This window comes from Cyrtonyx montezumae, unplaced genomic scaffold (genome assembly GCF_038088225.1).
Source record: "Cyrtonyx montezumae isolate F1298 unplaced genomic scaffold, pur_monq_1.0 scaffold_3, whole genome shotgun sequence".
NCBI classification, from domain to species: domain Eukaryota; kingdom Metazoa; phylum Chordata; class Aves; order Galliformes; family Odontophoridae; genus Cyrtonyx; species Cyrtonyx montezumae.
In genome coordinates this window covers 7,382,338-7,396,444 of record NW_027072034.1, presented here as the reverse complement: position 1 = coordinate 7,396,444, position 14,107 = coordinate 7,382,338, and positions in this window count along the sequence as shown.

The following is a 14,107-nucleotide window of genomic DNA, read 5'->3' as shown; positions in this document are numbered from 1 at the left end:
CATAAAATAGATGATTACATAGTATTGAGATAAGTATATCTCACACTATGGATGGAAGAACAAAACCCATAGAAAAAAAATACATCGCAGTTTATATTAAATTTTCTCTCCTTACAATCACAGATGAAATCGATTTTACATTTATTTGTGTAGAAGTTTAATGAAATAAAAAAAAAATCATGTTATCTGATTATTCATGTTTCTGCCAATTCAGAATATACACAAACAGTAATTTATAAGAGTAAGAAGAATTCACTTAAGAATGGACTTGAGCAAAATTTTGCCCAAGTTTAGATTCTTGGTTACTGAATAGTTTTCTTGACACATTTTCAATACCTATTTTTTTCTTTAATTTTCTGAGACATTCTAATATTCTGAGATATTCTTTAATTCTGAGAATATTCTATCTCAAGGTCTCACTTTTGCAAGTTCCAAATTTCTGTGCAAAAAATTCTATTTTCTGCAGATAATAGAGCCATGAAAGCATGTACTGCTGTACCCAGTCCTGTGCTGCTCTATATGGAAGATAAATACTAAAAGCACCATTAGAGCAGAGACAGTTACCAATCTCTTATGTATGGTTATTTAATTAATTAGCAGTTGCTTCACATTAACTGTTTGAAGCTGAGAGTATATTTTATTTATTTATTATTCTTATTGTTATGTATCCAAAAACAACTTTTTAATCAAACTGGAAGATCAGTCTCCATTTCTTTCTTAAGCACTTTCTAATTAGTGGAGTATTGGGAGATGAGAAGCAAATATTATGTGGTACATGACTCAGGCTTGTATTCATGATTCACTATCATGTTAGATTTCTTTTACTGCAAAGGAAAAAACACTTATTTAAGCAAGCACAGGCTACAACCTTCACACTTATGTTAAAGACTTTTACCATTGTTATTTATAAAACTACTCTTAAACTATGTGAAGACTCATTAACATATTAAGGACATATTAAAAACAGAGTTAAACTCAGATTAAAAAGGGATTGGAATTTGCCTCAAAAACGAAACAAAAAATACAGAAATATAGAAAGGTGTTGATTAAAGGCAAGATAGTTTAATTCCTACACATTCTCACATGGAAGCATTCTCACAGCTCTAGGAAACTTCACAACACAGAAACGAAACCAGTTGCATCAATGATTGTCTAATTCCTGACTTTCAGGACTGGCTTAACATTGAGGAAAAGTTCCCTACAACAATATTAAATATTTCACTTCAATGTTTACAAGCTCTTGGACAAATTCCCTGAAGTCTCAGAGGTCTAAGTTATTGTTTGCCTAGTAAAAAACTTAAAATATCTTCTTAAATAAGCAAATAAATAAAAAATAAACAAGAAAGGCTAATTTGCATAACTTCAGCTAGAAAGCTACTCTTTATTCTTTTACTTTTTTTCATATCAACGCTATAATGTATTCTCTCTAACACAGTTATGAATGCACCTCTCCTCCCAAAAAACTACTGCCAATTTGAGGTCTTAGAGAAGGCAATTAATCTAACTATTCATGACGGAGGACTTATCAAGGTGACTATAAAAAAGAGAAAAATAAGGTGATGTATTAAAAATGACTCCACTGTTGCAACTTGGGGATAAATTCCTTCAGTCCAAGCACGAATTTTTTAAATAAACAAAACCACATATGTTCAGATCAGTGTGCAGGCTGTCAACAAACATCATTCATGAAGACTCATTCACTTTTAACTGCCCATCTCTCCACCAGCCACCTTTCATTTCCCACTCACACTTCCACACAACATATTGCTGCCTTTGCATTATATTCCACTTTTTTCATTCTTCTTGCTTCACAGATCTTTCTCATTAAGCTAAATGATATTCCTGGGCACAAGGTGATGTTACGAGATATATCTATTCAGTCTGATATCTGTCTTCCTCCTTCAATCAATAAAGTCACAGATACAGTATTTCTTGTTGTCATTCGATTTCTTTTTTTTAATTAAGTAAAAAGCGTACCTACTAACAAGCTTTCATTAGCATTTCTTCTCACATCACCTGTGGGTGATTCTCAAAAAATGACAGGAGTAGTTAGAATGGACAGCAGATACTTACATCAAATATCCACATCCTGGATATACCACTTCGTGAGAAACAAAAACAGGGGTTTTGTTTACACAACTGAACAGAGCCACTCATGAATAAATTCCAGGGTGTCTACAGAGGTATTTAGCTGACTGGCCATAGGAATCTGATTTGCGGTAAAGCGTAGAGAGTAGTGACAGTGAGGGATAGAAATGATTGGCTTTATTTACTGTCTTCACTGATTGTACTAGAGACATAAAGTGAAGTTTAGTCAAAGCTGTAATTAAGTGAAAGTTTTGGCTTTCTATTTGCCAAGAAGTGGTGGGTTGACCTTGGTTGGCTGCCACCAACTCCTTCTCTCACACCTTCTCCTCAGGAAGGAGAGAGAGAGAGAGAGAGAAAATGTGATGAAAAATAAACTCATGAGATAAGGACAACCACTCACCAATTCATACATAAAACAAGCCCAGGTTCATTTCATTTATTGACAACTGATAACAGAGCAGGGCAGTAGAAACCAAAAGAAAACTAAAAATCTCTTCTCCCCTTGTAACCAGGATCTTCAACCTCAGTTCTTCTATCTCCTCACCTAACTGATGAAGGAGATGGGGAAAGGTAGAAGCAGAATAGATTAAGCAGTCTGCAAACTTTTCCTCACATTGTTTACCTGAATTACATGAGATTCAGTCCTTCATGAACTGATTTAACGTGATTCCAAAAGGCTCCTGTTTTTCAAAAAGTGCTTCAAACATAGGTTCTTTTTCATATGCTCCTTCAAGATCATATTGCTCCAGTGGGGATTCCTCACAGTTCACAGCTCCTGTCAGACAACTTTATTCGACACGGACTCCTCTCCATGAGCTGCAGCTCCATCCAGGGACTCCTCGTGTAGATGATCCTCTCCATGGGCTGTGACCTCCTTCATGCAACATCCACTGATGCACTGTGGGTTTAGCCATGACTGCACATGGAGATCTGCTCCTCAAGGCACCCCACGGGTTGCAGGGGTACACCATAGGCCTCATCTGGGCTACAGGAAAACTTATGCTCAGTGCTTGGAGCACACCTTCCTTCTGCACTGACCTTGGTGCCTACCAGGCTGCTTCTCTTAAAATTTCAAGTTCCTCTCTCCCAGCTTTTGTTTTGCAGCATTTTTCCTCTATCTTAGATCTGCTTTCCCAGAGGCACATCCAGTGTTGCTTGTTGGTACAGCCTTGGTCAGCAACAGGTTCATTCTGGAGAAGTTGGAAGGGGTGCATCCTAATCTTAAAGGGTGCAGTTTCTGGTCTCTTCTTCCAGAGGACACAATTGTAGCTTCCTGCTATTGTAACCTTGCCACATAAAAATAATAACCAAGCTATTCCAGGGTTGTGAAGAGATTTGCTGGCACTCATCCTTTTGTGGTAGCTTTGGAGTAATATTGAAACTTTGAGTGTCTTCATTGGCTTCTCATACTCCAAAATACCCTATTACAAGGGCTATACTTAAAAGCCATGCCAAAAATTTCAATCATCAAACAAAAATAGGAGAAAAGTACATACAGCCTTTCATAGATGATATGTTTTCCTCTTCCCATGTTGTGTAATAGTATTTGGATATCAGCAAATCTCACTGACATCTTTATTATACATACACACACACATTATAAAGAGTGAGAATTAGATTCTGCTCTTAGTTGGGAGAACAATGAAAGTAACTGAGATACTCTGTTACTTGATAGATGCTCCTCTTCCACTCTGAACTAGAACAAACTTCTGTGGCAGAACAGCAGAAACAAGGAAAGAAGGAAAATTGTGCAGATCTTTATAATGGAGAAAATCTGTGTAAAATCCAGTGAATCTGGATATACATTTACAGTGGTGTTATATAGCAGAAAGCAACGTTGAACCAGTATCTTGTGAAAAAAAAAAATGGTTACAAGCATGGGAAGTGAAGATAGAAAGAACTTGTGTAAAGTAGATTTATGCTACTTCTAACTCTTTAGTCTACTCAGTTCAGGTTATTTCAGAGTAGGAATGAGAACAGGCTTCCTTTATGCAATTTAGTTCTTCCAAAAGCTCAAGTCAAAACCTTTCACATCCATCCGTGAAAGTCATGATTAGTATGCCATTCATCTCTAATGGTTAATTTATTCAGAAAGCATCCTTAGAATATAACAGTGTCAACAGCACAGGGTGCACTGATAATGAAGGAATAACAAGACACTTTCATGACAGGACTTGAGGGGCCTTAGCAATTCATTTCATTTGTCATGGTATCTATGAACATGCATCTATTAATTACCACTTATCAGCCAAGTCTGTCATTGCCGGCACAAGCTTTCCTCTCCCATTCCAACAGAAAGAAACTGCCTTGTTAAATCATAAGTGAGCTGATCTAACCTCCCCAACTTAAATTAACCAAAAAAGGGCAGATATTCTGTGATTTGTAAAGCTATCTTGGCTGAAAGACAACAATTCTCATCAACACCATACAGCTGAGTTGCTGGCTGAAGCCTTGAGCCACATCTTCAGACAGACTGAATATTGGATGGAACACCTCAGGTGTTTCTTCATTGTTATTATTTATTCATTATAAATATTTGTATTACCAATTTACATTCCTGAGTGCTCCTTCTCTGACTACAAAGTTTGCAATAGTTCTCAATATTCACCATCCATACTTCAATGGCATGACAATCAACGCCTTTTCAGACCACCCCTAAAAGCTGATTAACATCTTATTCCATTCCATTGTACTTATCAAAGGCATCACCCTTTAGCACTTAGGTTTGAGGCCAGTTCTCATTACACACGAAACTGTAAGTTAACATTTTCAGTAATAGAGTCTGCTTTTACTTCCACTCTCTTCTCTCATTAATGTTCTAATTGTTATTTATTCTTATAATTAAGACATTGAGTGATGTGATAATGATGATAATGTTCATTGCAGGGGATTTGGACTGGATGGCCTTCAGAGGTCCCTTACAACTCTAAGGATTTTATGATTTGACTCCATGATAATCATCATTTGTGATTGAATATTGTTTGTGAACATGGTCATCACTTCTAGAAATGACATCAAAACTTAAAAGAAACAATCAAGATCATATACCTTGTAACAAACATTGTTAAGAAAATCAGACCATCTTTTAGTTAGAACTTTATTGTAATCTTGACAAGGATTTTAATTCCATTGTAGAGTCTGGTTATCACTATTTCTAGGGTGTAAACAGATCAAAATCTATCATAATGCTCTGCATATCATGATGAGCAAATAATACAATCACAGGTTAAAACTAGTCAAGCTGTTTAGAGTGTTATTCATCTCACAGGTTACCTCTAACCCAATGTGTGTTTTGTTGAGTCAGAACAGATTTTAATGCTCACATGAAAAAAGTCTGTCATAAACTGGCAATTAATTTTTATGTTTAATCTTTAATTCAGAATGGTTCTATAGATCAAAAGAATATGGCAGTATAATATTCAAGAAGAGACATAGAACAGTGTATTAGTTATCCATTCTTTATTGTGCATTAGCAACCCATTCAAGTCTAGTGAGAGTTAAATGCAATTACTTGAGTAATCATTTTGAATCTTATATACATATATTATGAATCTACCACGTGAGAGATATCTTGTTGTAGATGCAACTGCAGGTCATACCATCTTAAGTTCAAATTGTGCTCTCATTTAAGTACATAAGAGAATTAATACGTTCTAGAGATCTGATTCAAGATTTCAGACTAGATCAGCATTCTTCAACGACTCCTCATAATGAATTACATAATAGTCCTAATTTATATACTCCCGTAGACAACATATACATTAATTCCAATATAAATCTCTGCTTTTTGACACAATGAGCCATACAAACAACTTGTATTGTATTTGTGCATAAAATATTGAATAAAAAAAAAAGCCATATGATCACTTTGCTATGATATTTTTAATTTAAATATCACAAGAAAACTAAACATTTTTAACTATCCTTTCCTCGAGGAATTTGGAAGTGTTGATAGTACAGCGTTCAGATGTCTTCAGTCTTCAGTTAATTTGTCAGATCTCAACAGGAAAAATCCCAAAACAGACATATTGTAATACAATAGGAAAGCTGACTGTTAGCTTCAGCAAAAGTTAAACATTTCATGTAGAAATGAAACATTACTGATAGGTTTTATTTGAGATACAAAAATATTGTATTCCCATTAAGTTTCTTTTCACCTACAGCAATTTCCTGGACTTTTTTCCATTTAGCTCCCAAATCCTCTTCCCATCTACATTTTATCTTAGCAGAAATATGTATATTTCAACATATTGAAGGCAAGTGCTTAGCTTGTGCCTCAAACTCAGCTTGGAAACCTAAGTATAGCTCTGCACCAAAAAAGAATTGTGATTATGCGCATGAATTTCATAAAACTGTTGGGACAAGTTCCTTTAAGGATACAAAATACTCATACCACACATCTTTGGGAACACTATCAATTTTTCCAAGCTAAGCACTGAGATACATTAACTTTACCAAAGCTTTTCGATTATCCAGAAAATAAGCATTGTTATAATTAAGGATTACTGTTCAGGCAGTGTCTGCTAGACAGTTCTGCAGATCATCTATCTGTGTACTTGTGCTTGGAACATGCAAAGGTAACTTTAAATAATTTTGCATTGTTATTTCTTCTTGATCTGCCTTGACTTCTGATACAAAGCAGCCCTGCAGGCATAAAGGTCAGTGCAGAAGGAGGGCAGGAGGTGCTGCAAGCACTGATCATAAGTTTTCCTGTAGCTCAGGAGAGGCCCATGATAGGGCAGGCTGTTCCCCTGAAACCCATGGGGAACCTTGAAGAGCAGATTTCCATGTACAGCCATGGAGGAGTCCACAGTGTGGCAATGGATGAGGCCTTTAACAAGATACAGCCCATAGAGAGCCTCTGCAGGAACAAGTCCTGGGCTGGAGCTGCAGCTCCACTGAGGAGCAGGAGGTCTGAGGGAGCTGCCACCTGTGAGGATACATGCTGGAGCAGTCCACTCCTGAAGGATGGGCTCCATTGTATAGATCGTGTTGGACAGATTTTGAAAGTGTTACAGTCTGTGGGAAGTCCATTCAGGATCAGTTCAGAAAGGACAGCATCCTGCGGGAGGGACCCTTTGTTCCAGCAATGCAAAGAAAACCATGAAGGAGTGGCAGAGATTAAATGTTATGGACAGACAGCAGCCCACTTTTCCTGTTCTGCTGCATGACTCATGAAGGAGGTGGAAGAGGGTGGATAAAATGAAGGTGTTTTAAATTTGTTTTTATTTTCTTGCTGCTTTAGTCTGTTAGCAAGTGGAAATATATTCTCCCTTCACCAAGTCTGTTTTGCCCCTGATGGTAATTAATAAGTGAACTCCCTGTCTTTATCTCAAACCTTGAACCCTTTTTCATGATATTTTCTTTCCTTTTCCTTTGAGGAGGGACAGTAAGAGAGTGGTTGCAGTGGAGTTTAACTGCACATCAGCACGAGAACACCACAACATTGTCAATATTTTCACATGAGTATATTCTGAGATAACTATACAAAGGAAGAACTGTAACAGTGTAAAAGTGAAAATAAATAATAATAATCTGAACTGTCTAAACCCTTGGTGATGGATAAGGAGCATGCAAATAGTAAATATCCTAACTATAAGAACTCCCCAGAATGAAAATATTCATAGTGGAACATTACAGAAAAAAAGCATGTTCCTAATGACATCTATAGTAAGACAATACAGCTTGATAGCTGCATATCTACTTCAGTTTAATTTAAGAAATAATTATCTTGTTCAGATATACTGGGACCTGCTAACAGTTTGCACACTATGATATTCACATGCCTTTGAATAGACAACTTTCAATACTTTTAGCTAAATCTTTCTTAAAATGACCAGTAACTTAAGACTTTCAGTATGATGAAAAGAACTGTAAATTTATTCAAGCAATGTCCTCACGATTACAAAGATAAAAAGAAAATCAAGAAGATTGAGAGACATTTCCCCCCAAAAATACAAAGACTGACTGAAAAATAAGCTATTGAATTAAAGCACATAAAAAGAACTAACAAGTTTCTAAACAAAGCACCCATTGAGAGGTCAGTGAAACATATGCTAATAGAGATGATTAAACATAAAATACAAGTATTCTGGCACTTTTCCCTAGCTTTTAGGTTCCTTAGAGTCAATCTTTTAATAGTTCTGTTCTAGATGTCAGTATCAAATATTTGTCATAACAGACCTGGGGACCTTTACTGATTTAACTAGTGCACATCTTCAAAGAGCAACTCAAGTTTTATAACACAATCATTGCATGACAGTTTCTTTTGGTTAGGCTAATTAAAGGGTATAGAACATATGAATAAGTGTTATCAAATGACACAAGCAGGCTCATAAAACAAGCATTAAACAGTGTTTCTATCTGTATATGACCTCTGTCAAACATAGCCTGCTTGAATGGAAACAGTCCGTGTTAGTCAAAGACTACAGTAGCAATAAGGTAATGGCGGTGATCCGAAATCTAGTATTCAAGCTCCAGCTTTATCAGATTTTCATTTGTCACTGAATATTTATTCATAAATACATCCCAAAATCTTTTGCAGTGTATGAGGAGGTGCTCCAGATAAGAGGCAGACATCAGTAAATAAAAATAATACATAACTTTGGAACACTAGATACTTTAGCAGAATCCCAAGCAACGACTTAAATCATAGTAGAATATATTTGACTGCTTAAGGCTGCTTGAGAGTAAAGCAAGCAAGGTTATCTTTTGAAGAATTCTGTGTCAGAAAGTTTTCATTTGATTAAGTTCTATCATTCTGATAACACAGACCTGAAGCTGGAATCCATGGGACTCCAGTTAGATTTTGTTCTTTGGAAGCAAATCTGAACTTTATACTTCTCTTGTGCTCAGATTTTGATAACCACAAAGTTTTAAAACTTCTCTTCTGTAGTTTAACCCAGCAGGCCACTAAATGCTCCACAGCCTTTTGCTCACTCCTTTCAAGTGGGATTAGAGCAAGAACTGAAATCAGAACAGAAATAGTAGGTTGAAACAAATTCTATTTACTAACAGAGAAAAGAAAAATAGAAACAAATGCACAATGACAATACGTATATATCCTTGATGAAATAACTCACTGGCCAATAACTAATTACTTACACAACTAACTCACACTAACAACACAAGGTCTCACTACCAGCTGAATAACAGCAACCCTGAAACAACATCTAGCCTTTAGCTATCCCCTGAAATCTTAGTGGCCTTCTGTATGATGTCATGTGGTATGGAATAACCCCTTGCCTAATCCAGACCAGCTGTCCTAGTTCTGTTCCCACCCCTCCTGCCTCACTGTAAAGGCAGTTGCATCCCTTTATGAGTGGCTCTGTTCTGGCCCCTGCTGCAACAGCTAAAACATCATTAAATTACTATCAGCATCTTCAATCATACCCCTCTTCTTTTTTTCCTGATTGTTTAATTACTGAGACATTGTTGAAGAACTCTCCTATCAGAAACAGAGCAATACTGTGTTCTTTATCCTAGAAATTGTCTCAAAAGTTTCAAATTCCTTTTCTTCTTAGCTATAATGAGGATCTGAAATCACACTGTTCTTAGAAAGTGCCTTACAAGCTGGCTCCATCCGATGAATGGGGCCACAGACCTAGAGTTACTGTAGCTGTAATTTGTTTGTGACACTATCAGTGAAAAGCTTTTATAAAAAGTTTGCTTCATCTCCTATTAACATACAAGCTCTGCAGACAAATTAGAGCATGTTTTCACTAATTTTAGTAGTGCAAGTGCTCATGCAGATGGGCATCTCAGTATCTGGAGCATAACTTTGACAAGCTGCTCTTGTTTGGTTTTTATAGTGAACTTATTGTCTGCGAGCACAGACAGTTTAATTGTCCTGAAATCTTTCATGAATTCATAAAACAAGTACATTGTAAATAGTATATGCCTAAATCTTTGCCACTCAAGTAGGAAACTACTTTTGTAAAGTATGAAAAGACATTAATTTCTGAAATCCATTTATAATATTCCTGACAGCAGCACTAGGTTGTTTTTGTTGGGTTTTTTTTGCATTTGAACAGGTTATCTGATATGAACATTTGTACTGCAAGGTGGTAATAGATCTTATTTAGGGCTTTGCTTCTTTTTCCACTAAGTCAGAGCACTCCAAAATTAGGGAAAATTTCCCTCTGATCTCAACTTCCTGTGTCACAGTTTCCAGTATCTAGCACAAACTGCTATTTCAGAAACAAGATAGAGAATATCAGGAAAAACCTAGGCAAATGGCAGCTATATGTAAGTCCATACTTACAAGTCCTGGTGAGGTTTTTCCACATCTAGAGGTGTGTCATGTAGGCTTATGAAATTGTATGTCTGTACAAGAGTTAAATGGGAAGAAACATACAATTTACATTGTACTGTCTTACCTAATATTTAATTACTTAGATTAGGATATGCTTAATTCTAGTTTTTGGCAATGCTTTTACTGTTGAATGAAATGCTAGGTAATCACCCATCTGCTGAAATGGCATCAAATAATTCATATCAACACTCCTTAGAGTTTATTTACTTCACCGCAGCACTGTACAAGACAAATGTAGTTGGAAATGTTCAAAGCCAAGACAGAAATGAGTTATATGTTAGGATTAGTACTCCATCTTAATCCTCGGACTTCCATAATTTAGCTGTATAAAAATGCTCTGCTGGTGGCTGATTCCCTCAGCTGACTTTAAAGAAAGCATAGAATTTGAATATTCAGAAATGGGAATTTCCATCACATACGTTGAAGGAAATGTGAAATGAATTTCTGAATTACATTTCTGTCACTTGTTATACTTGGTTCATGTAGTTACCTTGAGCATCTCTACAATGAGTGCAGTTTTCAGTCAAGTAGCAATAGGCTTTTGGGTTTTTTATTTCAAGTTTTTAAAGTATGCCTGAGGGAAGAGAGCTAATTGGTAACCCACTGTCTTTCAACAACTCCTTGAGGGAGGCTGACTTTTATATAATCATCTCTGAGTATTTCTAGGTCTAAAGAAATTAGCTGCTAATGAAACACTATCATTACTTCCAAGATAGTTACAACAGCAGACTAAGTGAGTACATCTTTACAAATGAGCAGAAAATGTCTGAGGGCTTTTAGAAAAGAAGAATGTGAATAAAGTATGTACTGATAGTATATTTAAAATATCAGGAATAGTAAAATAATTTATAATGTATCCATATACTTTCACATACTTGTCTAATATCATATGAGTTAGTTCTATGGCATACCAATTACCAAAAATTCTGCAAAACACCATGTTAAAATGCCAGTTTAACACAGCTGTATTTAAAATAAAATAAAATAAAATAAAATAAAATAAAATAAAATAAAATAAAATAAAATAAAATAAAATAAAATAAAATAAAATAAAATAAAATAAAATAAAATAAAATAAAATAAACATGAATTTCTGGTTGTATGATCCTTCTTATTATTTAAGAATTACAACCTAAGAATTCAATTAGACTACAAATGTTGCTTAGCTGCCAACATATTTGCTTGGGAATTTGTGTTGGCAAGATTATCTTCCACATCAAAGTACCGTGGGTCACAAAAACTGGGCATTTGCAGCTGCAGAAATGATCTAAATGGTAACAGCTTCATATGAAGCTATGTTTTCATTTTAGGATGAAAACAGTGAGTACACACTGATGTTTCTGAGTGGTGCTTACACAGACTCAAGGACTTTTCTGCTGCACGTGCTGCCAGCAAGGATGCTGGGGTACACGAAAAGAGGAAAAGGGGCATAGACGGGACAACTAACCCAAACTGACCAAAGGAATATTTCTTACCATATGATTACATAGTATGGTATAAACTTGAAATTTGTGTTTATTCTGTTCCACAAACTAGGATAAAATATATGCTTGGCACTAAATTTTACTTCCACATTCAGAAAGGTGAAAATACCTTTGTGTTCAGCTTACTGCAAGTTTTCACCTTTTCTCTTTCCTCCCTAGTATTTCTGAAAACTGGCAAAATAGTATTCCGTGATTTTCATTCAAATGGTTTGTTTGTTAGTTTTTTAATCTTTAAATACTTTTGAATAGAAAATAAACATCACAGAAAATAATAGCAAGATAATCTTTCACCCTGAACGACACATAAGACAACAGTTAACACCCTGGCTGCACTGAACTTACATAGGAATTTTACCATTGATTTCAATTGAAGCAGTTTTAGAGCAGCTATGAACAAATATCTTGTCTTAGTAGCTCATTTTTATGAAGAGAAGAGAAAAAAGAGAGAGAACAGTATGTTCTTTCACAGAGTGGAGCAGTGTAAGAGGAAAATAATATGACTGGTTTGGAAAGACCTGTAATAAGACAAAAAAAAAAAAAAAAGGGGCAAGCTACTAGAAACCAAAGGAATTTTTCTATAAAAAAAACCCAACTTCTCAGCACTCAAGGCAGAGGACTTTATAAATAATATTTGTTCTTTACTGAACAATTTTCAGAAACTGAAGGAAGTTTAAAAATTAGGAATGATTCTGATTGTTCAATACTAATATCACAAAGCACAAACAGTTGGTAGCTACAGTAAGGGAAATATCCTGAGACATCTTGACAAATGCCAAAGAAACAATACATCACTGAATTTTCTCTGGGACACCTACTTCTTCTTCTGCACTATAGTTGGGGCCTAGACAGTTCGGGAAATTGTTATTCGACTAAAAAGCCACAAGGGACAAGATCAAGCATGAGAAGTGTATACTCCCCAGTACAAAAGACAGAGATCTCCTTGAAAGAGTTCAACGGAGGGCTGCAAAGATTATAAAGGGTGTGAAACACCTCCTCTGTGAGGGAGGGCTGAGAGACCTGGGCCTGTTCAGCCTTGAAAAAAAGAAGTCCCAGAGGAGTTTGATCCACATCTGATTTCTAAAAATATTTTCCTCTGAATACAGAAGAAAGCAGAAAACAGTCATAAAAGATAAAAAGCTAAAGATATAAACTTAAAACTAATAAACTTGAAAATTTCAAAAACTGAACTTGCAAATCTAAGGTATTATAATGGACAAGGAAATTGAATATTATGTGGTGGAGTACCTTCGTTGTGTGCCCCCAAGACTTATTTTCATGTCAACACAACATGAGTAAATGATACTTAGACGCAGGACTTCAAATATATCTATACTTTGCATCCACATTTTATGTGATATAGAGTGCCATGACGCCAGTCTTGTGTTCTGGATCTGGAGAGCCAAACAGACTTTGAGCACTTATAAATGTGTTTCAGGGCTGGCATTCATCCCATTTAACCTCACACATCTAAGATAGGTATATGATATATATGAACTAAATAATATCCTTTATTTTGAATGTACATTAATGTATGCTGAATGTGAGAGCACCTGTATCATTTTCATTGTCTGCTCTGTTTCTTTTCTGTACCCTTCCAGTGCAAGGGTAATAATAAATAAAAAGGGAAACAACGCACAAGAACACGCAGAGAAACAATCATGGTAACCATCAAATAGAAGAAACTACCAAAGACCAAAAATATCCAGTAATTAATTAATAGGCCATCAAGAAACTCCATGTACTTATTTTCATAAGATTAAACTTCATTCTCTAAGAAAAAAAGAACATGAGGATTTGGTTTGATCAAGAGAACTCAGTAGAACTGTGCAAAACATAAAAAAGAATGCTTAGCAGAAGGGGATCCAAGAGGAACAAAGTGGGGGAGCAGAAAGGAGTATAAATGGGACTGCTCAGTATGCTTGTCTGGTTTAACTTTGTGTCTGGTCACTATAGACTTCTCTCATGTCTTTTCTTAACTCTCTAACTGTGATCTCAATCTCTATCCAGTCCAAGAGCTCAGCATCAGCTCTCAGGGAAATAGGACTGGGTACCAGCTGCAGGAGACAGTGAGGTCTCAGCATCAGCTCCTGGAGTGGGTGGGGGTCTTCAGCCCCTGGGGCAGGAGTGGTGTACATTCCCCAAACAACTTCTGGGGGATGAGGTGAGTGAGACGAGTGAAGGTCTCCGCTGGAGTTGGGCCAGGGGTCACAGCCATGTGTCT